Source organism: Adiantum capillus-veneris, chromosome 5 (genome assembly GCF_014529385.1).
Source record: "Adiantum capillus-veneris isolate H3 chromosome 5, ASM1452938v2, whole genome shotgun sequence".
Lineage (NCBI taxonomy): Eukaryota > Viridiplantae > Streptophyta > Polypodiopsida > Polypodiales > Pteridaceae > Adiantum > Adiantum capillus-veneris.
Genome location: NC_140935.1, coordinates 108340522 through 108367747, shown reverse-complemented (window position 1 = coordinate 108367747; position 27226 = coordinate 108340522).

Below are 27226 nucleotides of genomic sequence, written 5' to 3'. Positions count from 1 at the left end.
GTTTCCCACCTTCTTGGGCCTGCACTTCAGCCCTTAAGGCCCTATGCACCTGCTTACCCTGCATTCTAATGCCTGTTCATATGAACATACTTGCCATCCACGGTCACCAACACCAGGGTCGGGGCCTGTAAGGTCGGGCATCCCATGCCACCGAGTGTTCCCTGCTTGCGCCAAGCAATGTATGTGTGATGCTATGACCAACAACTTGTTTCTGGATGGTGGTGCAATTGGAGCCAGGTTTCGCCAACAAGTTGTGGGAGCTCTAGAAGGTAAAAGGTGTAGCAGCTGGGAGCTCTAATGGACAAGCTAGGCAACAAGAAGTAGCAGAGCCATGTTGGGATTGAAATGGTCAAGCCAAGCATAAGAGAATTTCCTATGGAAATATAAGCATCTAGGTCCTCGAAGCCATGGCTTCACAATAGCGATGGCTATGGTCTAGAACAGACAATGATGCAAGGGATTCATAATTCTATGTTGCTTTAATTTGAATTCAAAACTAACGTTGCTTTACAAGCTTATTATTAAGGCCACTCAAGCCCCGTCAAAACTAACGGCACTCTAAGTAGTGACTTGCAGACCTTTGCTCAAACGTAAGTTCATGGAGACCTCATGCGCATTTCTCTAGCCACAAAAAAACTGCAAATGTGCATTCTAATTCTACACCCATGATCTTGAGAACAAAACCTTGTATTTTCTAGGCCTTAGCAAACTTAAGTTTGCTACTAAGACCTCATGCACGTTGCTCTAGCCATAGAAAGGTCACAAATGTGCATTCTACTGCTACGCCCATGAACCTAAGAACAACTTACCGTATTTGCTAAGTGATTTTTGAGGTGTCATAGTCTTGAGGTCGATGGTATGTTGTTTCAGTTGATGCGGAAAGTTGCAATGCCAACTCTACAACATGGGTAGGAGGGGAGTATTACCATGATCCCCTATGAAAGGGGCTTCACGGTAGCTCAAACTTGATCGGGAGCAATGCATATCTCACTCAGAGGCACGCACATGGCCATGCAGTTTCCATGTGCATGGGGTATGAAGCTATACCTCAAGGCTTGAGTCAACATCTATCACTACACAAGAATTTTTAGAAGGCCTCAACATGAGGCATTTGGAAAGAGTGAGATTAGGAATCGTTTGGGTGAGTTCTCCCCTCAATATTAGTACTACTTTCAATGATGCTCATGCTTTTGGTTGGTGACGTGCTAGCATGCACATTCATTGAGCCTTTTTGCATGCATTGTTGTTTATCTACATTCTTTAGTACCTACAATCAGTGATCCCACACTAAGCTAGGGATGTGCGATAACAAAGTTCCCAAATGAAGTAAACAATCAAAATTTGTGCATGTTCTTTGTAAACTCACAGTGATTTGAGCATAATCTGGAAATCCACAAGGCCTTGAAACTCCTTGTGTCTAGTTTTTCACACAAGAAACATACCCTTTTTCATGTAGCAACCTTTCCTGTTCAATATGATGAGCTAATGCTTGGGAGGGACCGCATACCTAGGTAGTTGTGGTTGGGGACAAGTGCAATAGGTCATGGTGTTGTGGTATGATGTGGGAAGTATAGTGGGAATGCACCAAAAGTGCATTATGATCGAGCTTTAATATCTCACCCTTTGGGCTCACTTATAATGTATCCATGGTAAAGGCCACAGGTGTGGACATTGAGGATAGGGAACAAAATCTCATGATGTTATGGTAATCCACAAGGTGGGAACTGCGGCGGGAATGCATCAAAATATCTTGTGGTAGTATGCATGAACGTTGGAGCCCCAAGTCTTGAACTCAGGCAGCTTAAGCTATGGCCACCTTTAGATGCAACCTAATATCATCCAAAGCCTTTATGTTTTGAAGTGATAATTTTTTCTTCATATCTTAAATTGTTGTACATTTGAATAACTCTTGCATTTTTTTCTTGCTTATATATTTGTCTTCTTGAAAGTGGTTGCATTGTGTTCTCCTATGGACATGCAATTGGAATATGGAAAGGCACATTGGTTTGTATTGGATGAGATTTCACTCATTCATGTTTATATAGAAAACACAAGTAAACATAGTCTACATATCACATCTCTAACCATACTTCAACTAGTGGAAAAAACTTCACATTGTATGCTCTACTATTGAAATGAACACTATACATTTCCCTTTTTTGCCAAAAGATCTTAAGTCACTCTTTGGTGTTCCAAACACTATTATTGACAACATTTAATATGAGAACCTTCACATGCATTAGCATATATTGAAGAATGTTCCATAAAATTCTTATGTGCAACAACCTGGAACACGTAATCTCTCCCCACTAACTTGTGTCGTAAAGAATTGTCCCAAATTTGTGCATTTTTTCCAAAATTCCTAAATATGTGTTTCAGCCCATTAAGACTTCCAAAATGCTAAGGTTCCAAAATTCAAAGGTTGTGTCCAAAGGTCAAAAGCCTAGGGAAATTGGATGCTTTGTGTGTGTCCCAAAAGTCTTCAACCATCCCTATAGACGAGGGGGAAAGCCCTCGAAGTAGGAGATGAGAGAGAAACTCACACACACACACACACACACACACACACACAAGCTCCCTTTACACAAAGGGAATGAGGGACACATGTCAGCTCCCTAGCCTAGATGCCCACAAGGTGTACTCAATTCCTATTGGATGGTGTTGGGTGGTTACGCTGCTAGCGGATGCTGTAATAGCCAGAACTCAACCAACAAACAAGAATGTCAGACGAGGACGGAGCTTGACCTGCAGGCGCATGGAAACAAATAGATGGGTGTCAATCACCTACTCGACCTTCTAGAGACAATCACTACCAAGGAAATCAGATCTAAGTTCTAAAAACGCAAATGACTGAAATCCGTCCTATGAGCAGACGCTATCCGAAACATGATCAAAAGTCATCGAATCAGCCTCAAACTCAAAGGGGAGTCTATACACCATGTAAGGACAATACCCTATGAATCTACAATATAATCTCAACCTGTAACCACTCCGTGTGGTAAACGCGTATGAAGACAGACCAAAAAAATTAGGTGACCGAAATTTGACTCCGATGATACTAATGTGTAGCTCTACTCGCTGGGTTCTATCGATATATGGCATGCTCAATTCTGACACACAGATAGGGAGAAAACTCACATAGAAGCTCGTGGGAGCTCACCTCGCGTAGAAGCCGAATGCGTGCACGCTTGGTATCGGTGTGTAGCTCTCGCCGTTGCTAACACAATGGCGGTGTCGCTTCTCCAATGGTGGCTCAGTAGCTTGCGTAGCAAGAGGATAAGACTCTCTCTCTCTCTCTCTCTCTATGAGACACAGTCACGGAGCTTGAAAACTTATCTTGATTAATGCCTCAAAAAAACTGTCCTTAGGTTTACAATAATTGTCTCTTATACTTCAGCCTTGGAAGTGTGAACACATCTCTAATCGAAATTCATAAGCAGGTGAAACTACTTGGGGAATACAAGCTGGAAACTCAATTGAGTCCCACTAATTACAATGAATCGGCTCCATCAAAAATGAAATGTCGGAAAGACATTTCATACAATAAGTGTTTACAAAAATATGAGTGTGAGTAAAAATGTCTAGGTGTAGTCCTCCACTCAACACTCCCTCCCTCCGCGTCCATGTCGTCCCTGACATGACATATTTGCTTTGTCTTTAGTGGAGTCCCGTCGATTTCAGCATTTGAATATGTGACTCGTATTTTAGGTTTCCAATAGTCAGTGTAGGACCGAATATCTTACTTTCATGAGTAAAGAAACCAGTATAAAATGCCTCCTCAAAGGCCTGCATGTGGAAACTCGGCATAAAAATGACTCTCTGATAAAAGAGGTGTAGTACTTTTGGAGATGGCTGTAAGGCTAAATCATACATCATATTTGTGACTGTGTCTGCCGTTGTCAACAATGTTGAGCTGGTAGCTTTATCCGGCTCGAACACCTCAATGCAAGACAGTAATGTTTTGCAAATCTTTTTGAGCATTTGACATGAAAGGTTCGGAGAGTCAGTAAAGAGCTTAATGGTGCCCGTTAGGGTTTTCACCATGTAGGCCTTACTTATTCTCTCTCCCGCCTTCGGTCCTGGCATCCTGGGGTAATTAAGCCAATTCGGCTTCTTTGCTGTGATTCTGGCATGTTCTTGCCAACTCCTGACTCGTGGCACTGGACAGAATGTCGCATCTTTTCTAACTTCCTTGGGTGCCTCCACTAAATAGATTAGGTAGGTTTGATACTTTGTCAACCACCCTTTCCTCCATCTCGGCTGGGAGTCTACTATCTTCTTTGATTCCTCCTCTTTTGTGATGTCGCCTTCGTATAGTGTGACATACTGCTCTTCTTCTATCCTTTTGTTTGTCGTCAGCACTTCAAACTTTAGTAGAGGAAGGGGCAATGTAGGTTGCATCCATTGTTCTTGCAACACCTTAGTGTCCACCCCTTGGATTCCAATGGATAACAAGAGTCTTCTTTCCCACTCCATGGACGCCTTTGCACTCTCCTCTGTTGCCTTCTCTATCTGCTTGTGCAATCTTTTTTCTTCATCTTCGGTAAGTCTGGATGTTGCGGTCTCGTCTTGAGCAAGGGCTGGATCTTCACTTGTTGTGGCTTCCCCCGTCTCTGGAAGCTCCACGGTTGCCCCGCCTATTTCTTCTTGATGATCCTCTGTATCTTTTATCACTTTGTCTTGCAGATCTTGGAGCTGCTTTCGGAGGGCCTCATTCTTCGCTTTCAGTGCTTGGGTCTCTGATGTCAGTCGTTCTTCGGCAGCCAATGAGCCCTCCGCAATGTGCAATCTGTGCACTTTCTCTAGCCGCAATTCTCTTTGCAAACTCCGGATTTGATCTTCCAAACCGGGGATTATTGCTCCCTATGGCTCTACTCCTGCTTTGCTAGCTCTTGGTGTGGATCTAAGCCTTAGGATTGTTCTATCCTGCAGCTCCATCCTTTCTTGAAGCTCAACGAGCTCGTCCTTTTCAGCTTCCAATTCCTCATTAATTCTTTCCTTGGCTTCTTGTGCACTGGCCACCTCTCTTGAAGCATCAGCAAGTTGGAGGATTAGTCCATCTCTTTCATTTTCTGCTTCGAGGAGAGATGCCTTGAGGTACTCTGATTCTTCTAGTGCACTCCCATATTTTGTTTCCATCTCCTCTTCTCTCTTTTTCGCTTCTTCTTTGCTGTCCATCATTGTCTTTGATCGGGCTTTGATCTGCTGCAACAATTGATGCACTTTCTCAATATCTCTGTCATTCTCATCCTCGAGCTCATCCTCCTCTTCAAGCTCATCCTCTGCCTCCTCAGGTACCAACCTTCACTCTCTGTCAAATCGATTCTTGGTCCTCCTCTCCTTTCCTCTCTGTTCTTCCTGTGTTATGGTAATGCCATACACAACTTTGAGAGCCTTTTCTTGAGTATATCCTGTGTCGATTAGAACATCATATTGCTCTTTCTTCATTTGAATTGGATCCGTTGCCTTCTCCTCTTGCTGTATTTCGGGCTTTTCTGGCACATCCACCTGCACTTCGGTGGTCGTTTCCTCCACTATCTTTTCCTCTTCTTCAGGACTAGACTCTTCTACCTTGCTCTTGCCCTTGTCATCTCCTTTTAATTCAGCTTTAATGTGTTGAACTTCTGCTTCGGTGTATGGCTCTACTGGTTGCTGCTCCAATGTAGCTTCTGATTCTTCATAAGCCTTGATATATTGATCGTACTGATCAATATGGGGTCTGGTTGAGCTAGCTCCGACTTTAGTTGGGTCTGGTACCCACTTTTCCTCAAAATCTCCGTTTAAAGCTCGCTCGGCTCTAAACTTTTCAATCAGTCTCTCCATTCTAGCAGCTTTCTGGCTCTTAGTTTGCTTGCAAGCAGGTTTCTTCTTGGTCTTCTTCTTGAGGGGCTCGTTTGCTTCTTCTTTTGGTTCGGAAACAATCTCTAGCTTCCTCCTTGCCCTTGTTGACACTCTCTTGGTGACCTCTGGCTGGTCTTCATCTTCATCTATCTCTCTTAGCCATTGGTTTTGCGAGGGAACCTTTAGCCATTGGTCCCTTGCTCCGATAGCTTCATAAGCTATCTTAGTCAACACTTCGGCTCCCCCAATATACTTTGGCTTCTCGTTCTGCATAGCAATTACTTGCTCATGAATGTGCTGAGCATAATTTACTTCCTTTGGGATGTTGCTCTTTATTGCCCAAGTGATGGTTGTGGAAATGGCATGTGGTGGTGTGGTATTATGCTTTTGTGGCCTTTTGCTGCAAATGTGTAAGAATTGGTTGTAGAGCCGGCAAAGCTTTGCCGCTCTCGGATCTGCCATGTCTTCATGGGTGACATGTTGCTTCTTTGGCCCATACACTTCTATAGCTTCTCGTCTTTGTCTGATTGAGCTTCCTTTGTTGTGGAGCTTCTGAGCATCTGCAATGAGCTGAGGAGTGATAATCACTTCAACTTTTTCCCCGTCCCAGGCTGTGAGTGTAGCCATTCCATCTTTCTGTATAGTGGTTACCAACTCATACACTCTTTGAGCATCTACTCCTGATGGTTTGGAAGTTAAAAAATTACGGAGATCTGCCCTTTCCAGGTATCTGCTTATCTTCTCCATTCTGATGTAGTCCACCTGTTCTTGGGGAATCATTGGGATATCCACTGTTTGTCCCCGTGGGTCTCTGAAAGTACATTGGTATATCTTTATCCCCTGTTCTTCTAACATTGCTTCTTCCATCCAAGTCTTTGTAGGCTTGAGAGTCTCTGGGGGGATAGAAAATGGCTCTGCTTCTGCTATTGCTTCCTTGAGTGTTTTTCTCTTCCTCTTTGATGAATACTTCCCCGAATCCATGTATCCTGTAACTCCAATTTCAGAAGTTGGTGTCTTTTTTAGTACTGAAAGCCGAAATTAAGCTTTTAACTGTCCAAATGACTTAAAAATTGAAACATAAGCTATTCAGGGCCTAAGGATGCAATGCGTATGGAAAAATATGACATTTGGGTGCAAAATCATGCTGGAGACATCATACGCGTATGATGTCTTTTGTGTCAAAATGGCTTGATATTGGTTGTGCTTGTAGCTGATAGTGCATACATCCATTCTATATGCCTGGATTTGAATTTGGGTCCCATTTGATCAAGTTATGGCCATTTTAGTCCTGGTCAGGCTCTTTGCAAGATATTGAGTGAGAATTGGATTTTGTGATCCAAATTGGACGAAACTTGGTGGCTGGCTCTAAAATGGCATGTAGATCACTTCTGTGTGGTGGTTGCAACCCTGAAATGTAAAAATCAATTAGGGAGACATCATACGCGTATAATGTCTTTTTGGGTAAAACTGAACCATTTTGCATTGTAAGCTTGGATTTGGCTTTATATAGGCCTAGACAATGATTTCATGAAAGTTGGGTATAGTTTGGACTAAAATTGGCTCTCGAGACATCATACGTGTATGATGTCTTTTGTGCCATTTTTGCATGAGATTGGTTCTGTGGGCTCCTCATATGATAGTAAAGGACTGTGTGTACTCAAATTTGAACTTGAAGTTGAGTATGGTGAACTTTGGCTAGATCAAGCTTTAAATAGAGAATTTTCCACTGATTGGGTTAATAGAGTGATCCCCTTGACCAAATGGTACCAAACTCCATATGTGGCATGTATTTGATATATATAATGGATATATGATGAAAAATGATCAATTTTGGCTCTGTATGTGCAAAGTGACATCATACGCACATGATGTCTTTTTGGCCAAAATGGTACTTTCTGGTTCCAGATAGCTCGTGCATGTGTTGAATAACATCCCTACAAAGTTTCATTGAGTTTGGAGCTATTTTGGCAAATTTAGGGCCATAAGTCGGTTTTTTGCACTACTTTGCGTCTTTTTGGTTTCCAATTGGTTTTTCAACTCTAAATCTGATGATACTTTGTACATTTGATGTTGTTCACATGTAGAAAGAGGCTATGCATTCATGTGTTCAAGATGATGTGAAAATCATGCTGAGAGACATCATACGCGTATGACGTCTATTCTTGATAAAAAGTGTTTTTTTTGTGCAAAGCATGGTTTGTGCTAGTGCCCTAAGCCCTGCTAACTAGTTTTCAACCTTAAAAATCATCAGTTTAGTTAAAAGCCCCCTTTGTAGGCATTTCAGTCTCCGAAGTCGTCTTTTGGTGTTGGAGTTGATTTTCCTTGATCTTTCTCCTTGAGAGTTGCATTCCGAGCTCATTTGAGGTGTTGGGAAGTCCTCTATGGTTGGACTCGACTTTGGTTCCTTCTTTTCTACCTTTAGCTATTTGATTGCCCGAAAGCATCTGCTTGCAGGCTCTCTTGACCTAGGGTTTTTCCAGTTGGTCTTTCTCGTACTTTGAGAGTTAGGAACTCATATTCTACACTAGGGTAAGCCACTTGTTGGTTCTTGCATGGTTTGGTTAGGCGGTTGTGCCTCTACCTAGCATTCTACCCCTTTCCCGTCTGCTCTTATTTCTTTGTTTTGGTTAGTTTTCGTGACAAAAGTTAGTGATAAGCATCAAAAGCTTATGGCAACGAGTCCATTTCTCATATCTGGAGTCCTCTGAGCTCTCATATCGGTCGTAGAAGGCTGTAGAAGGTCAGATGCTCCTGTGTGCTCTTTGCTCTCTCCAAGTGGGCAATAGTGCAAATGAGCTTGTAAGTGAAGTAAAAAATACTTAACTCTCGACTTCCCGACTCACTTGTTACCAAATTTTACATGTGCTCTTATCTCGTCATGAAATGCACTTTAGGATTTGAAATTTCTCAATTTGGACTCCGTTTGACCTGTTTCTGAGAAATTTGTCCACTTTGCCAAAATTCTGCCATTTCAGGCTTTCCGCAACTTTTCCCGAATTGTGCCCAATTTTTACCATGGGTTGCTCTTGTCATTAGGATCACCACCATCTATTCTTTTCTTTTTTCTGATCTCGTTTCACCCGTTTTTTTATTTTTCTTTTATTTTATTAAGAAAATTCTAAAAATAAAGGAAAATAGAAAATTGAAACCAAAAAAATACACTTATTTGTGGTTTCTCAGCTTGGATTACCGCTTTTTTCCCACTTTTTGGCTCCAACAACACGCATATTTAGTCGTATTTACAAACTTGGAGACTCAAATTCATCATTTGATCTCTTATTATTGCAAAACAAAGTATATAAGGGCATAAATATTATCAATATCCGCAATCAAACATAAAAATTGGAAATCATGTAAGACACTGCCCTTGTAATATCATTTTCTTTGTCCTTATTGCTTGTAGTTCCTGTATACCTGTATACCTCCCCCCCTCCTAGTCTGAGTCCTACCGGACGACTATGAAGTGTTTGAGGGTGAAGCCTTGTAGTTGTTGTGGTCATGCTTGGTGAATTCAATTGTAGAGCGATGAAATAGCAATATTTGCAATAATGCCGCTCTTTGTTTGATTGTCAGGCTTTTGGGCAATAGTTGGGTTGTCTGTAGCACTCGTGTTGTAGAATCAGTACCTGGGTTCTTGTTTACATTTGTGTCATTTTTTATAATCCAAATCTGCTTCCGATTTGCCTGTGCGTGCCACAAACTCTTTGCTACCCAAATCTGTTTGTCTTTAGGTTGTGATGGCTCTGTCCTTGAATACTGAGGATTCTTTGTTGATTGTACTGAAGGGAGTTCCTGTTTACAAATCTTTGGAATCCAATTTTCTTTGCTATGGCTTTGTGCTGTCATCAACTTCTTTGGAATCCAGATCCGTTTCACTGAATTTGGCTGTCTCAAATCATTCTGTTGTCTGGTGTTGAATACTTTGTTTTCCATTTTTGTTCTCTCTAGCACAACTTCCTTTGGCTTCCATACCAACTTTGAGTCTGTCTTTATCCAAGGTTGAGCTGTGCGTGTATTTTCTATCTTCTCTACCCATATCTGAGATTTCTTCTTTGAGGAGCGTTCCGGTTGTGTAAACGTGGCTTTTGGTTGCCATTACTCCTTCTTCACCTCTTTAGGTCGTTTACCTTTGTCATTGGATTCTTCGGCTTGCACCTGTACGGTTGCTTTAGAGAACGGAATGGATTGACTTTCATCCTCATATTTGATGTTAACTGAATTTGAGCACCAATTAATCATCGCATTGTACTGCTTTTGCCATGGTTGCCCTAGTAACAACGGATGTTGTGTAGCTTTGTCTTCAACCACATAAAACATATGTGGATACACATATTGATTAATCTGTACGTGCAGTAATGTGCATCTGATTGCCTTAATTGAGTGTGCTGAATAACTATTCAACTCTTGTTTGGCAGTTTGTAGCTTAGTGTCCTGTTTCAATAGTTTGTACAAACTGACTGAAAGCAGGTTAGCTTGTGCTCCTGAATCCAATAGTGCTTTGGCATTAATATGGTTTGGCCTCACTTTGACCTTGATGATGGGATCTACTTTGTCTTCACCCATCTCTGATACACTGACTGCATTTATTCGTAAGGCTCCTTCATTGTGTTGTCGCTGACGCAGTAGTCTTCTTTTCTCCATTCTTTCTTTTGCTTCCGCTTGTGCTTCCTCAACAATGTTTTTCTTTTTTTGAAGTCGCAGTTTATCTTGATGTATTTTGAGAAGCATGTCCTGGGATAGTGGCAAATGATACTTCTTCAATATGCAACCACTAATCCAGTTTGGCATTTCTTCTCCGTCTAATGTAGCAAGCTTGACGGCCCCGCTTGGTGATAGATCTTTAATCACAAGTGGTCCCATCCCTCGCTTTTTAAGTTTTTTTGCATGCTGTTTCAGAGTGTATACTAGGACAAATTCCCCAATCTTAAACTCTTTAGTTCATACATGCTTATCAAAGAACTCTTTTTTTCGCCTTTTCTGAGCGTAGATTGAAGCCACAGCTTTTACGCGAAGCTCATCTAGCTTTTCAAGGTCGTTTATTCTATCTGAAAGCTCATGTCCTGTCCACTCTAATTCCTTAGCTACTCTCAGTGTTGGAATTAAAAATTCTATTGGTAAAATAGCATTCAAACCAAAAACCATGTTGTATGGGGTCGTTCCTAGCGATGTTTTATATGCTACCCTATATGCCCATAATGTCGAATGCAATCTCTGGTCCCAATCAGTTCTCGACTCAGATACAATCTTTGTAAGAACCGTGCATATGGTTTTTTTCGTTGCCTCAGCTTGTCCACTGGTTTGTGGATGATATGGAGCTGATTTACGATGTATTACCATGAATTCATCTAGAAGGATCTCTATCACTTCATTTATGAAGTGTGTGCCTCGATCACTCACAATTTCTATTGGTAATCCATATCATACAAAGACATATTCATACAGAAATTGTGCCGTGGTCTTGTCATCAGATTTTTGAGTTGCTTTTGCCTCAACCCACTTTGTTAGATAGTCCATCGCCACAATGATGTATTGTGCACGAGTCCTATATGCTGGAGGTGAGATAGGTCCAACATAATCAATCCCCCATTTTGCAAAGGCTCTTGCTCCCATCATTGGTCTAAGCGGCATATCATCTCTTTTCAGTGGTACTTTTATCCGCTGACAATCATCACATCGTTTTACGTGTTCCTCAGCGTCCATGTGTAATGTCGGCCACCATATTCCTACAGCTAAGACAATTTTTGTTGTCTTATCACCTGAGAAATGGCCTCCACCTACTCCTCCATGAGCCTGCTCTAGGATTATCACATACTCTGACTCTGATGCGCACATCCTAAGATGGTTGTCCTTTCCTCTCTTATAGAGTTGATTTCCTATTAAAGTGTAATCTCGCGCTTTTGTCTGTACAGCTCTCTGACGCGCTTTTGAGATTCCCTTGGGAAAGTTCTGTTTGTGAGATACTCAACAATATAATGACTCCATTTAGGAGCGATCATTATCTGATACAATGTTGAATACTCAGTGGGCGGTTTTGACGAACATGTAATACATACCGTGATATATTCATGTACACTCTCTTTCATTCCTGGCCAGTAGACTCCCAATTGTAACAGATTCCTATACGTGTTTCTTCTTGAACAATGAAATTCACATTCGTGAACATGTGCTTCTCGCAGATATATGTTATATTCTTTAGGATTGATGCATAATCTTAGAATGTTATTGATTCCTAAGTGATACAACCTTCCTGCAATTAGCTGAAGATTTTTGGATTGTTGAACAATAACTTGTTTCTGGTTGTATTCTTCTCGATCAAACTCTCCTCCATAGGTTAATAAATTAACAACATCCTGAGACCACTTTGGTATCATCTCTATGTTGAATAAGTATGCATCCGGCATGTCATCATCTACACCTATAGGGTCTTCTCCATTCGTCAACCTTGAAAGGTGATCAGCTCTGAGATGTGTCTTTCCTTTCTTTACTACTACCGTGAAGTCAAATTCTAATAAGATGATGAACCATCTTACTATCCGTCCCGTATTGCATGGTTTATTCACTAGGTAGAGCAAGGCTTGATGATCTGTGAAAAACACAAACTTATTGGCTAGAATAATGCCAAAATTTCTTCACAGCATAAATCATTCCTAATCCCTCTCGCTCCGTTGTTGTGTAATTCCTCTCAGCATTGTTGAGATGTCGACTAGCATAACAGATTGGAAAATTCATGTTTCCTTCTTCTGGATGAGCCAGGATGTATCCTATTGCATATGCCAAAGCATCTATATGCACATGGAATATCTTCTCCCAATCTGGTGATTTCAAGACTGGAGCAATGATGAGTGCGTCTTTCAGTTTCTTGAAAGATTCCTCACACTCCTCTGTCCATTCGTAATTCACTATTAGCCTATAAAGTGGTTGGCCTATTATAGCGTACATGTAAATGAATCGTCTATAATATCCACAACTTCCCATAAAGCTCTGCACTTGCTTCGCGTCGGCTGGTCTAGGCATATCTACTATTACTTTTATCTTTTCCATATCCGTGGATATTCCGTTATGTGAGACAATATGTCCCAGAATTCTGCCTTGTCGGACCATAAACACACACTTCTCAGGATTAAGACAAATGCGATATGTCCTACATTTCTCGAATACCTTTCTTAGGTGTTCTAGATGCTCATCTCTTAGAATAGAGTGTACACACAAATCATCCATGTATATTTCTAGAAACAACCTCAAGTATTCTTTGAAGGCATGAGTCATCAGCCTTTGGAATGTTGCGGGAGCATTAGTTAAACCAAAAGGCATAACTTGATACGCATAAATTCCCCACTCTATTGCAAAAGATGTTTTGTGTTGATCCTTTGGCGCAATGGCAAGCTGATTATATCCTGAAAATCCATCTAGAAAGGAATATGCTCTTTTCCTCGATGCACGTTCTAGAACATGATCACTTATTGGCAAGGGATAATTGTCCCTGATTGTCGCAACATGTACTTTCTTTAGATTGACACACACTCGGAGTTTCCCGTTTTTCTTAGGCACTACCACAATCGAAGATACCCAATCTGTGTGTTCAATCTCATATATGAATTCAGCTTCCATTAGCTTGTCTATTTCCTCTTTGATTCGCTTAGCAAACGTGTCGTTATACGTGTACTGTCTCTGTCTGCTAGACTTAGCGTCTTGTTTCAAAGGAATTGTATGTTGGCATATTGATGGATCAACTCCTTTCAAATCCTTGTACGACCATGCAAACACATCCCTGTATTCTCTGAGAAGACTCAAAAGTCTCTCTTCTTCTTTCGGAGACAAATCTGTAGCTATGCACACCGGTCTAGGTTCCTCTCCTGGAGCTGCTAAATCAACCTTTTTAGCATCTCCGGTCCATCATAGGATTCGTTCTCCTTTTTTTCTCTGATAGGCTGGGTTAATATCACCTTCCTATCCTCTATTGTAAATTTCTTGTAGTGAGAGGGAACATCCATGTTTCCTTTGACATTGGCATTTGCGTCCTCACCACTCTCGATTTCAGTCGTCCGAACTTTTTTCAGAGTTTTCTTTAACTCTCTGTACTTGTTTTGGCATTCTAATTTGGACTCTTTGTTTTCCTTGTTTCTAATGTTCTTTTCCGCTTTATCTGTTGTGGTTTTTGTTCCACTGGGTTGAACTCGATTTCTTGAGCTTCGTTTGTCTTTCCGTGAGCTTGTTTCCACATTTCCTCTCATTCTTCCGGAAATCCTGTCCTTGACACAATCGTCCGCCTCTACTAGCATTAGGAATTGGTTTTTCCCTCTTATCCTAGGAATTGGAGTGTTTCTAACTCCTTTCGTTTTTCTCTTTTCTCTGTAGCGTTTCTGGCGTTTTTCAGTTTGATTTGGGAAGTCGTAGAATCTGACATCCTTTATGGTTTCCTCGTTCTCGCTTGAGTTGTCTGTGGACTCGTTGTCAGCTTCATTTCCCCATTCTAGATGATCGGGAATGTCGTGAAACATCTCCTCTTCATCTCTGTTTTCTCGTGTATCAATATTTCCAGTCCCCTCTTCGAGCACAGCTCTTATCATGAAGTACGGAACCACATCATATCCATGTTTATCACAGAACTTAGTTGTGGGACCATCTTGAATTGCACAAATATCTAGGGTTGCTAGAATGTGTGTCCATTCTAAGGGTTCAAGTGCATCCTCTGGAAAGGGTTCACCTATATAATTTTTGTCTTCAATTGCCCTTTCTAAAACACATTCTTCGTGCTTCAGATTTCCACAGTTCGAAGCTCCACACATCCATAGCTCTTTGGGTTTGCCTAACCAAGCTGGAAACTCTGATCCTGCCAAAGTAGCTGAATCAAACTCTTCAACTGGCGTTCGGTTCACATCCTTGTAGCTATGGTCTTTTAGGTTCACACAAGTAGTGGTTTCCATATGTCTCAAGTATAAGTGGTTGTAACCCCAATCTTGGACCATTTTCAACTGTCTCATGAACGGTCTTCCAAGTATAATATCATAGTTATTCTCCTTGCCAAAGTCGACAATAACAAAAGTATGCTCGTATTCAATTCCACAAGAAGTCACTACAACTTTCTCTAATAGTCCCAAAGGTCTCTCCATATGTCCGTCCGCCAGTTGGAGTTTCAACCTAGTTTTTCTTATCGCTAGTTTTCCCCATTTTTTCCAGATTTCTTTCGTAGCAATGGCTACTCCAGCCCCGCTGTCAAGTATTGCCATCGTGTTAACTCCCTGGAATTCGACTGGTAAGGTGGTATTTCCCTCTTCGCCTTCGCAATACTCTCTGACCTTGTTCAAAGGTACAAGCTTAGCGTTTTTTTATGGCGTACTCAGCTCTCGTATACCCTCTTGCAGTTTTGCAGTTGGGTCTTTTATCCCAAAATTCTCCAAGCATTTTCCTACAGTTGCCCACATGCTTGGTCGTAGTCTCAAAAGCTCAGCTAGGGTGATAGTGCATATCACTGGTGTTGACAAAATCTCTATCAATCCTTGTGAGTCTATAACTTTTTCTGAAGAGATTCCTTGTGAGGGAAGCGCTCTAATCTCAGATTTTACTTCATATTCTCCTAAGTATGAAGGTAAGATTTTCAACAAATGAGGTTTACTCTCTACTGTTCTAACAGAGCCTCCATCTCCCCAGTAAGAATGCAGATCTAAGTCCACTTGAGATCCTACCTCAGTTTCCTCTATGGGAGGATTCCTAACGTCCTTTTCCCCATTAGTCTGATTAGCTTGACAACTCAGCTCGTTTGCAAAGTTTGCCTCTCTCACTTGTTTCCAAAACTCATTGTAATCCTCATCTCTTCCATAAGACCTCTGTATCATAGGATGACAACTCTCTATTTCTTGATATGTGGTGTTTATCACTATATGTTCATCCCCATGCTTTTTTTTAGGCTTTTGTGCAATGTTAGGTTTTTCAACTACCCGTGAGAGGATTGTCTCTTGATGAATTGGGTTTTCCGCTCCACAATTCATTGGTTCTCTAGGTGTATCTAACAAGGCTTGTGCAGTCTCAATCATTTTCTGACACATTTCGAGTCTCTGCTTTTCTAATTCTGCGTTTGGATAAGTCAACCAACGTTGTTCTTGTGTTCGGTTGTTTTTTAATCTCGCTTCGTAAGCTCTCATCAGTGCATCCAATGGTTCTTGTACTTTGTCGACTAACACTGATCCCCCTGAGCTTACACTCGTTGTCTCTTTGACGTTCTTCAGTTTCGACTTTTAAGAGTCCATTTACCATATTCCGTTTCGACTCTCAAGTTTCTCTAATCTGTCTTTTGTTTGTTTTAATTCCTCAGCTAGAATCGCATCTTGCTGTTCTTTTTTCAGCTTCATGCGGGCTTTCCTAGCTTTCCATGTGTTTCTATGGGTTCGTCGTCCTTAACTTGCCAATTCCGTCTCTGAATTTCCGTTCTCTGGTTCTCTAGGGGTTTCCTTCCCTTGAGCTCTAGTCACAACTTGTGTTGGTATCTTGGTTTCATTTTCAGACCCACTGCTAGTAGGAATCGACTGTAGCATGTTCAATGTCGTCTTTTGCACTTTGTTGGGATTCTTAGAACAATCCTCAATGAAGTGAGTGACACCACACTCTGTACAATATGCATTTATTCTAATGATCTTTGTGTGTGGACAAACATTCATCAAATGGTCACCTCCACACTTATAACAGGGTCCCAATGCAGGTCTTGGTGTCCCTTGATTTGCTCTTTGTGGGTAGGCTGGTCTTTGGCCTGACAACCCCTTATGAGCTATGAACATAAGTGTTCTTGCGTCCAAGTTATACCTCTCTTCATTTGAGGCCCCCTTGTCACCCCCTAGAGAAAGAACACCCCCACCCCGAGCACCAACCCCACCAACACAAATTCTACGTCCGCCACAATCACCACTTACAATCATCCTACGCCCACCACCAATTGGTACCCGCACACCAAGTTTCATTGGTCTTGCAGAAGAGGTCAAGATGAGTGTAACAGAAGAAGGATCAAGTAAGAAGACTATTCAAAGGACTGAAGCAGTGGAACAAGAGGTTAAAGAATCAAAAGATGCTACCCAAGTGGGGGAGGTAAATCAAGAAAATTCTGTTACAAATGTGAGTACATCTTTAACCTTGGATGAAATAGGCACCAAAGCAATCAATTGACAGCATTGGGCAGTAAGGGTAAGAAGGTGTAAAGTGTTGATTAGGCCTCGTCATAATAAGAGGAATGCAAAGGGCATGAAAGATACAAGAGAAGAGGAAGACCAGCCTGCTAGCAAGGCTTTGCAGAAGATGGACAACATATCAAGCAAAGGGGAGGGCTTTGAAAACGGAAGCCTGTGCACTAGCATGGACCCAAGACAATGTAGCAAGCTAAAGGAATCTTGCATCAAGGTAGTTTCACTTGAGGACCATAACGAAGAGGTAAGTATGACTGAAGGTTTGGAGTTGGATATTGCTCCAGAGGCTTGGCAGCCGAGCAAGACTTTATTGTGTAGTGTTATAGACTTAGAGATGGGTAATGCCTCTAGTCTACTCAAGGGTGTTATAAACTTGGAGATGGGTAATGCCTCCAGTTTATGTGAGGGTGTTCAGAGTAAGTTTGATGATCAATATGTTGCCAACCTTTTAAGGATGTTACAAACTCCTCTACAACACAGCATTGTGTTTGCATGGGATGCATCAGACCTATGGCTATGGCTAGCCGCTATAACATATAGAGAGAAGATCAGCATGGAGATAAGAGCAAAGGAGCCATGGATAGACAAAAGCCTGATATAATGCAAGAATGAAGACCTCATTCGCAATTTGGTACAATTTTTTATAAATAGTGCATCCTCTCTTTGGAGAAAGGTAAGTGGATTACGCTTGTATTTAAGCCGCAAGGTAGGTGGTTTGCTATTAGCATCAGTAAAGGAAGCTGACATGTTTGAGCACACCCAAAAGAAGCATGATATGCTTGCAGTTTTTTCTAGTGATGGCAGTAAGCAGGATTCTGAAGACAACTCGAGCTCACCACACCAACAAGGCGGCCATATATGGTGGATTCTTGGTACACTCTTGGGAATCATAATTTTCAGTTCTGTCTTTGTAGGAGCCAAGATGCTCATTTCCCCTCTCGCTACTGGTGGTTACAAATTTGGTCCAATTTGGCATGCAAATTTTATTGTTCGGACACTGCAGACAATGATCCTATTTTTCACTTGGGATCCAGGAGGACACTGGCACAAAGTTCTGGAAGCCATGGGCTTCCCCTTTAATCAACCGACACTATTCCACGGAACAAGCTATCACCCGGACCTGTTACAGATTCATGAATATCCCAGAAATCTCACCAATGGCCAAATGGAATGGCTAGTTCAGAAGGAAACTCGATATCGGATCCTACAGCTAAGCGGAAGAAGAAACAGATGAGCTGGAGGCATGAATGCCTCTAGCCAAAAGGGGAGGGCTAATGATGGGGGATTTTCACAAGCCAAGCTCCCATACCCCTCTTCTCTTGTCCCCACCCCATGGAAACCTCCTCTTAGGGAGGGAGTGATAAAAAGCATTGGAAAAGTAAGAAAAAAAATAAAGTATGATTATGTAAATATATGAGAAAGATAAAATAGGCCACCTCATGCCTGCGGGGCAGCCCATCCCCACCTTGCCTCCTTTTTCTTCACTGTTGCCCCGTCGTGTGTCCCTTTTCCTCTCCTCCACTCAAAAGGTCAACCCCCTCTCTCTTCCCCTTGGCCTTTCTCCTTTCTCTCTCCCCTCAAGCTACCCCACCTCTCACCAATAATGCATTCTAACTCACCAATAATGCACCCTAACTCACATGAAACTTATCCTATCTTCCAAAATAGTATACCCCACCCCCCCTTTCTCTCTCCTATCATATCCCATGACCCAAATACCCCCCTCTCTCTCTAAAGGGCGCCATGTCTCTTGTCTTGTAGCTAAATAACCTTCCCCACACTCACACACACTCAGTTTCACTGAAAAAGGTGCCCACAGACCCATCCCCACCCGGTGGTTATCTGATTTTTCTTGTGTTCATACACATCTGCACACAGATTCACCTCTGAACACACTCCCCTCTCTCCCCTCTTGTAATTACTTTATTCTCCATGTCACCTCTCACTTTTTTTCATCAACCCATCTCTCTCTCTTAGTCTCTCTCTCATGAGACTGTTGTTCTGGCACATATACACACAGCCAGACAAGTGGGGCCCACAGTCACATGGCCTATGTAGATAATGATTTCTTCATTTCTAAATTCTAGAATTTCTCCCCCCTCCTCCCCTATATAAAGAGGGGTCACCATCACACTAAACACACACAACATCACCAAAGAATACACTATGCACTGTGTGTGCCTAGTGCACACACACACACCCACACCATCACCATCACCGCAATCCCATGCTCGTCTTGAGCATGACCTCTACACCCTTGGGCTATGGAAGATGAAGGGGAGCTAAATGAAGGATGATGGCCATAACCCTCGTGCGAGTCTTCGCCATCAGCTCCCACCTATCCGCCATGTGCTCTACCACTCTCTCCCTTCTCATTCCCCTACCCTAAGCTCCCCATTTCATCGCCTTATTCTCTAAATAAATCTTGAGGTTTTGTGAGTATGTTTTCTTGCAATGTTTTGCCCATGTGAGGTGTGCGGAATCGCCACCTAGTCTTGTGTTTGGAGTGAGCTTGTGTATGTGTGAAGGGTGTGCGGATTCTCCATCCTTCTGTGGTGCCTAAGTACTAAGCCGCTATACCCCCTCCCTCTCTCTCTCTCTCTCTCTCTCGATCTCATTTCCCTTCCTCTTCATCATTACTCCCAAGCATCCATCTCTCTTGGATGAAAGCTTTGTTATGGTGGTGTGTTGTTTGCGTCCTATCCGCTGAAGCTAGGTGGTGCCCCCCTGTTTGCTCTACCATGACAGGCTCGAGGCGCGCCATTCGGTCCCCGGTGTTTTAGAGGCCGTCGGGGTTCGGGGTTCGCTTTGCTCCCGTCAGTGCCCATAAATCCCCACTTGTCCACAATGTTAGGATTCAGGACTACCAAGAACATGATACCTTCATCATCTAGGTACCTATCTCCGCTATAGCTCACACGTACTACGTCCTTGAACTCACTTGGTCTATCTTCTATCTTCACACAGTAGCGGTCCATTCCATCTTTGTGGATCTTGGCACCTTGTTTGTTGTCATATTGATACTTGATGAACAATAGCTTCATTGCAGCCGAAGGGTTTGATGGTCCTGCTGCCATGTTTCCTCTTTCGTTTAAGTTCAAGTATCCTAAGTGTTCAGTGAAAATCTCGTAAGATCTCTCTGAAAAAGTATCGAAAATACTTCCTTCAAGGATCGGCTCTAACGTTCGCACTACACTTTGGTTTACACTCTCCTCGGTTGATACAACACTCGCTTGTTCTCTTTGTCTCGCTTGGTTATTCTGGAGATATCTACCGGATCTCAAATTCATCAATCCCCCTAGAGGAATCTAACTTTTCAGCCTCGGCAGTTTGTTTTATCCCTGTTTCGGTGATCAAAAGCGATCCAAACTGAATGATACTTGGTCAAATGGTTTGTTTTGTCAATTAGAAGACTTTCGTGATCTCAAGTGAAAATTTTGTATCAGCTTTGCTAAAAAACACATTATACGCGTATGATGTCTTTTTTTCCAGATTTTGGATATTTTTGCTTTGCTCACTCCCAGTAGTACCCTTATACTCTGTCCACTCATAAAATTCAGTTTGAACTCTGCTTGTGCAAGTTATGGCCAGATTAGGCTTTTCTGGGCAATTTTCCAATTTTTGACTTACCTGGGGTCAAATGTGATCCAAATGAGATGAAACTTGAAATACAAGGATCTGTGATAGAAAAATGTCAAAATTTGCCCAGAATTAGGCTAGAGACATCATATGCGTATGATGTCTTTTTGTCCACTTTTGGTCCAAACTTGATATTTCAACTATTCACTATGTTTGCAACAATGTTGTCAAGTCAAAATTCCAAAATCATATCAGCAAGTGCAAAAAGACATTATACGCGTTGTTGGGAAACAAGCAAACTGAAACACCTCTATAGCGATGTCACCCAAGAGCGTTGAAAGAGAACTACAAGACACCAAAAGCTTTGCAAAATCCTTTTGAAACACCACAAGTCCAATAGGAGTAGACCCTTGGGAATTTACTAGCCGTCGCCCACCCAAGAGACTATGTCACATAGGAGCAAAACCTTGTCAAAGCACGGATTTATAGCACACGCCGACCAATGCATATGAAGATAAGAGCCTCTCCTTTCACAATCAAACATCACAAACCCACAACTTCAACATCAATTCCACAATTCATAGATATATGCCCCCCGAATCTGTCTACACACAATTTGCCACTAGGCTGCCACAGCCATAACCCTGCAGAGAACTAGTCGTAACCTGATGAGCACAGCTCCAATTGGGGCACTTTAAAGCTTGAGAGAAATCTTGAAAAATGACTGGCGAGAAATCTGAAGATGACTAAAATTGATTCCATACGCCCCCATGAGCAAAATTGACGTGAACAGAGAGCTGTCCCATCACGACTACATGTAGAGAAGGCTAGTCGGGGCAAAAAACTGCATCCAAGAGCACCAAGGAGACAGAACGAGCTAAAACCTGCAAATTTCTGATCTTTGGCTGAAATTCTTTTAGTTTGTACATGAGTTTAAGTTATAGACAAGGCTCACTTCAAAAAACTCACTCACGGGCACTTAAAGTAGCCCGACAGCTGTCACTAGACTAGCGACTTGCAGTGCATGTACATGTGCTTGCTAAAGCAAGCTAAAAAACCCACAAAAAGAAAGCCCACACGTCCTTTTGACATCGGGAGTCATGTCCGTATGTACAAATTTACAAAAAACGGGGTGTCAAAAATGAGCCCAACATAGTTTGCCACACCCCAGCCTGCTAGATCATTCATGATCAGCAGCACAAAAGAGATCCTGTAAACCACATGAGGGAGTCTTCAACTCATCTTCATCATTAACAACATGATCAGCAAATTCTTCAAAAGAAGGCTCATCCTCAATCACAGTCATCAACCTTGCAATATACTTCTTCAACTTGTAGCCATTCACACGTGCTTTATAGAGGGTACCATCCAAGTCAGCAAGCTGATATGTGCCATTCGGAAACCTGTTTAAGACCAAGAAAGGACCTTGCCACTTGATTTGAAATTTCTTTTGAAAAGTGCTATCAAGCTTACTATTGTAACGAAGCACCATGTCACCCTTCTTGATGTCCTTGTTCTTTACCTTCTCATTTGCCTTTGTTTGACTCTTCTTCAAGACCTGCTCATAATGCTCAAAAGCTAACACCCTATCCAATTGTACACATTGCAAATATAAAAGTCTTTCCTTGAATGCATCCTTGGGCTCTTCTTCAAGCTTTAGCATCATCTTTAAGGATGGTATCTCCACCTCAATAGGAAGTAAAGCCTCTTTGCCAAAAACTAGATGGAAGGGAGAAAAACCAGTACCTGATTTGATGGCAGTCCTATAAGCCCGTAGAGCACAAGGTAGCTCTAAATCCCAATTCTTCACATTGTTTCTTGTCATCTTTGTAAGCATCCTTATGAGCTCTCCATTAAACCTTTCATTCATGCCATTGCATTGGGGATAATATGGAGTAGTAAACCTGTGATGCACATGAAGCTTTTCACATAGATAATCCACCAACTCTCCCTTGAAACCTGGACCCTTGTCAGAAAGTAACTCCAATGGCATGCCAAATTTGCAGCAAATATCTTCATATCTAAATAAGGAAACATATTTACTCGTGATGTGCTTAACAACTTTGGCTTTAACCCACCTGGATAGATAGTCAATAGCAGTAAGTATGTAACATTTGCCTCTAGCTGTCATAGGTAGAGGACCTATTGCATCAATACCCCACTTCTCAAACACATCATAAGCCACAATGGTGCCTCTAATTTCTGATTTGAGAACCCTATTTTCCATGCTTTGACACTCTTTACAAGACTTGCACCAATGATGAACATCACGTTGAACACTTGGCCACACATAACCCTCCTGCAAGACTTTATGCAAAGTGATCTTTGCAACAAAGTGACCACCACAAGAACCCTCATGATTCTCCTCTAAAATTTTGTAAATTTCCTCTTTCGAAGGCACTTTTCTCATCACAAGATCAGCCCCCTTCATATACAAGGCATCACCAAGTAGCACATACCTTTTGGCACGACGTAGGAAGGCGTACTTTTTTGGCTTTTCCAACTCTGATGGAAGCATACCTGTTTGTAGAAACTCTTCCTCCCTCTCCAAATCTTCCCTTCCCAAATAAAGAGGAGAATCAGCCCTTATCACATACAATTGCCCAATTGAAGCTTGCGCTGCACCATGTGCTTCTTCATTTTGAGACCTGTCCACATGCCTTAAACTCCAAGCTTCAAAATGCTTAAGCAGATTCTTCACTTGAAAACACATATTTTTCAGCCTTGGATTCTTACTTTGCCACACCCCAAGTACTTGCTTCACCACCAAAAGAGCATCACCTCTTACCCTCACACGACGGATGCCAAGCTCAAGGCAAAGGTTGAGACCTTTCTCCAAAGTAGCATACTCAGCTTCATTGTTGCTTTGTGCTGTAAGCTTCAAACTCCTTTTAGTTACCAAAGCACCTTGAGGATCACCTTATCCCAATTAGGACCTTGCATAGCAGGAAGAGAACCAAGAACCTCTTTGATACCTTGAAAAACCTCTTCACATTTATTTGTCCATTGTAGAGGATCCAACCTTGCTACTTGTTGTAGAGGATAAAGAAGTTGAGAGGACAAAGGAATGAACCTTGCCATATACTTCACCTTTTGAATAAAAGTAGAAAGTTGCTTTGTATCTTTAGGTGATGGGGGGAGCACCAAAGCCTTCACTTTGTCAGGATCCGCTTCAATCCCATTCTCTGAGATCATATGCCCCAAAAACTTCACTCTTGGTTGAGCAAGATGACATTTCTTTGGGTTGAGTTGACCTCCACTTTCATCATATTGCTTCAATGCCATCCCAAGATTTGCACAATGATCCTTTCTAGAGCTATAAACACAAAAGTCATCAATAAGATCCTTCACAAACTTGCCAAGAAAGGGAGAGAACACCTTGTTGACGCGCTTTTGATACCACGCACAACCATTCATAAGACCAAAAGGAAGCACACAATAACAAAAGCATCCCCATGGCGTGATAAATGTGGTCTTCTTTAGATCTTCCAAAGCCAAGGTGAGCTGAAAATATCCAGAGAATCCATCACATACGCTATACCTCTCATGCCCTGCAATAGAATCAAGTATGTCATCTATGAAAGGAAGAGGGTATGGATCCCTCTTCATGGCTACGTTTAGAGGCTTAAAATCAACACATATCCTCCACTTTCCATCCTTCTTGGGTGTGACAACAACAGGACTCACCCATTCTGCAGTGCTCACAGGACATATGAAACCTGCTTCAAGAAGCTTGTCTACCTCTTCCTTTAAAGCATTAAGTTGTACCTGTCCCATTCTCCTTAGCTTTTGGCGTACGGGCTGAGATCCTTCCTTGATTGGAATGTGGATTTACTCTCCCTTAAAGCCTCTAATTTCCTCATAAGAAGTGATGAATAAATGGGGAAATTGTTGTATCATATGTAGGTACTCACCCTTCTCATGACTAGTCAAGTCGGAAGACAACATACCTTGTATCAGCTCCTGTTTGACATTAGGTTGAACTTTGGGTTGCATCAGCTCTTCAATTTGCTCATAAGGACTAGAGATATCCTCATTCTCCATAAGGCCAAGAAATCTTTGTTTCTCATCATGCTCTTCTTCAAGAAACAAGGAGGAAACATCTAGATCACTATCGCTGCTATCTTCCACTTCACTGCCCTCATCCCCATTGTCTTCTTCTTCACTGTTAGGAAATAAGACGTAGCTAAATAGATAATTGAGTAGATTACTTAATGGAGAGAGACAAATTTATATACACGAGATTATAGTGTAGAGAGAGAGAGAGAGAGAGAGAGAGAGAGTACACACGATATACGTGGTTCACCCAATGTGGGCTACGTCCACGGGAAAGCAGCCACTCAATGGCTTTGGTACTTCAAAACAAGAAGTAGTTTACAAAGGGATTATACCCTTAATGGAGCTCCCGCCTTGCTTCACTCTCACCACCTCACACTCACCTTGTTGCATCAACTTCACACTATGAAATGTGTGTAGAAATGGCCTCCTTTTATAGGCCAAAAGGGCTGCCCTCTCTTATGAGAGACAGCCATGTGTAGCCGCCCTTGTGCGAATAAGTCCAAATCGGACCCTCCAATCCGCCCATGTGTGGCCGCCCTTGAGAAGACAAGGCCGCTTTTGAATTCGGCCACCGGCCATTGAATTCGGCCACCGGCCACCGGCCATTGACTTCCGACCACCGGCCACCGGCCATTGACTTCCGACCACCGGCCATCGGCCATTGACTATCGGCCACCGGCCAACCGACTGGTTGTTTTCCAACCACTTTCCGGCTGCCGTCCGGCCATAATATTCCGGCGAAAAGGAATATTCCGGTGAGTGATTTTCCTTCACGCACGATGGCTTCTCCTCATAATGGGGGCCTTACAAATGTGCACTTTTACCACAGCAAATTACAAGGGTAAATCAGGCTCCATACTTAACATTCACTTGAGTACTCTTCTTCATCACTTTTCTCATCAAAATCAGCATCCAAAGATTTCCTGCTAGCCATGTCAAACCTCTTCTTATCACCCCTTCTATTGTAGAGAGTGATGGTACCATGTCCCCAATCCTGTATAGCTTTGGTTGCCTGTAACCATGGTCTTCCAAGGATGAGAGGGAAAGCACCAATACCCGCGGGCATAACATGGAAATTGACCAGAACTTTAACATCAAATACATCCACCTCCAAGTCCTTTACAACTACCAAGAACCTCACCCTTGATTGGTTGGCAAGCTTTATACAAAAACCTGAATTCTTCACCATGTTGAGTCCCAACTTTGATACACAAACTTGAGTAATAACACATACCTGTGCACCTCCATCAATATAAGCCTCTCCAATGCACTTCCTCTTATGCCATGCATCCATAGTAGGACATATATCAGGTACCTCATTCAAAGACAAGACTCTCACTGACCCCCTTGCAGGCTCCTTCTTCATGGGGTTGACTACGTGCTTCCATTGCATCTTTAACTTGGGACACATCTCCATGAGTTGCCCAAAGGTAGCATCAGCCTTTCTACCCACCAAATCAGCCCTTAAACTATAATTTGGTTTCCCTTCTCCCAAAGGAAAGTCGGATGCATTGTAATGTTTCCTGGGCTTTCTCTTCTTCTTCTCTTTACCTGTAACTGTTTCAACCTGTTTCCCTCTTTTATGGCTGGGACTTGCATCACTCATGTCATGATCTCTTGTAACCCTCTTACCTACAGGAATGACCATAGCTCCCAAATAATCCTCTTTCTTCTCCAAACGGATTATGCTTACCACTTTTGTTTTTCCCTTCTCTTCTGCTGTCAATCCACTTGGTCCTGCTTCCCCTTTTATCTCAATACCATAATCTTGAGCTCGAGAAGGAATTTGTGGAGGAAGAGGAAACATGTCGCCACCCATTCTCTTTGGCTTGTCACATTGAGGGCTTTTATGACCCCATTCACCACAATTGTAGCATTGAAACATATCCCCTCTTCCAGCCATGCCTCTTCCTCTACCACCTGTATAACCCTCATTGCTTCCATAACCACGCCCATATCCATAACTTTGACCTCTTCCACCTCCCATCATATGCACACTAAGATTCTTCATAAGACCTACAACCTCTTGCATCTCCTTGCGAAAGGCATTCACATCATGAGAAGCTTGTTCATCATAACCTGGCTCCCTGATGAGGACCCTTTTCACTTCAAGCTTTGGCTCCACATTGATTCCAAGTTAATGAAAACGCTCTGCTTTCCACTCTTTATTCTTTGCAATTTCAATTGACTCCTTAAAGGTCCTTGGCTGCTTAAGCTCTACCTTCAAGCGTAGGTTACTCCTCAAGCTTGCAAGAAACCTGTCCTTCTTCAACATGGCTGGAGGAATTTCAGCCCCCAAAGATGTACACCACTTTGCCCATAACACATTGAATGCCTTGACAAAGTCTTCTATGGTTTGGCCTTCATCTTGTACTAAGCCTTGAATAGACTGCCATACCTTTTGTGGGTCTTCCACCTATTGAAAGTGCGTAAGAAAAGCATGCCTTACCATTTCATAAGTCATGACTTGAGGAGGTTGGGATGATTGTAGCTCCTTTTCGTAGCCTTCCAACCATTCCCTAGCATCTCCCTTCAAACAGAAGTAGAAGATTCGTAGCACCAACGCTGGGTCTTGCTTG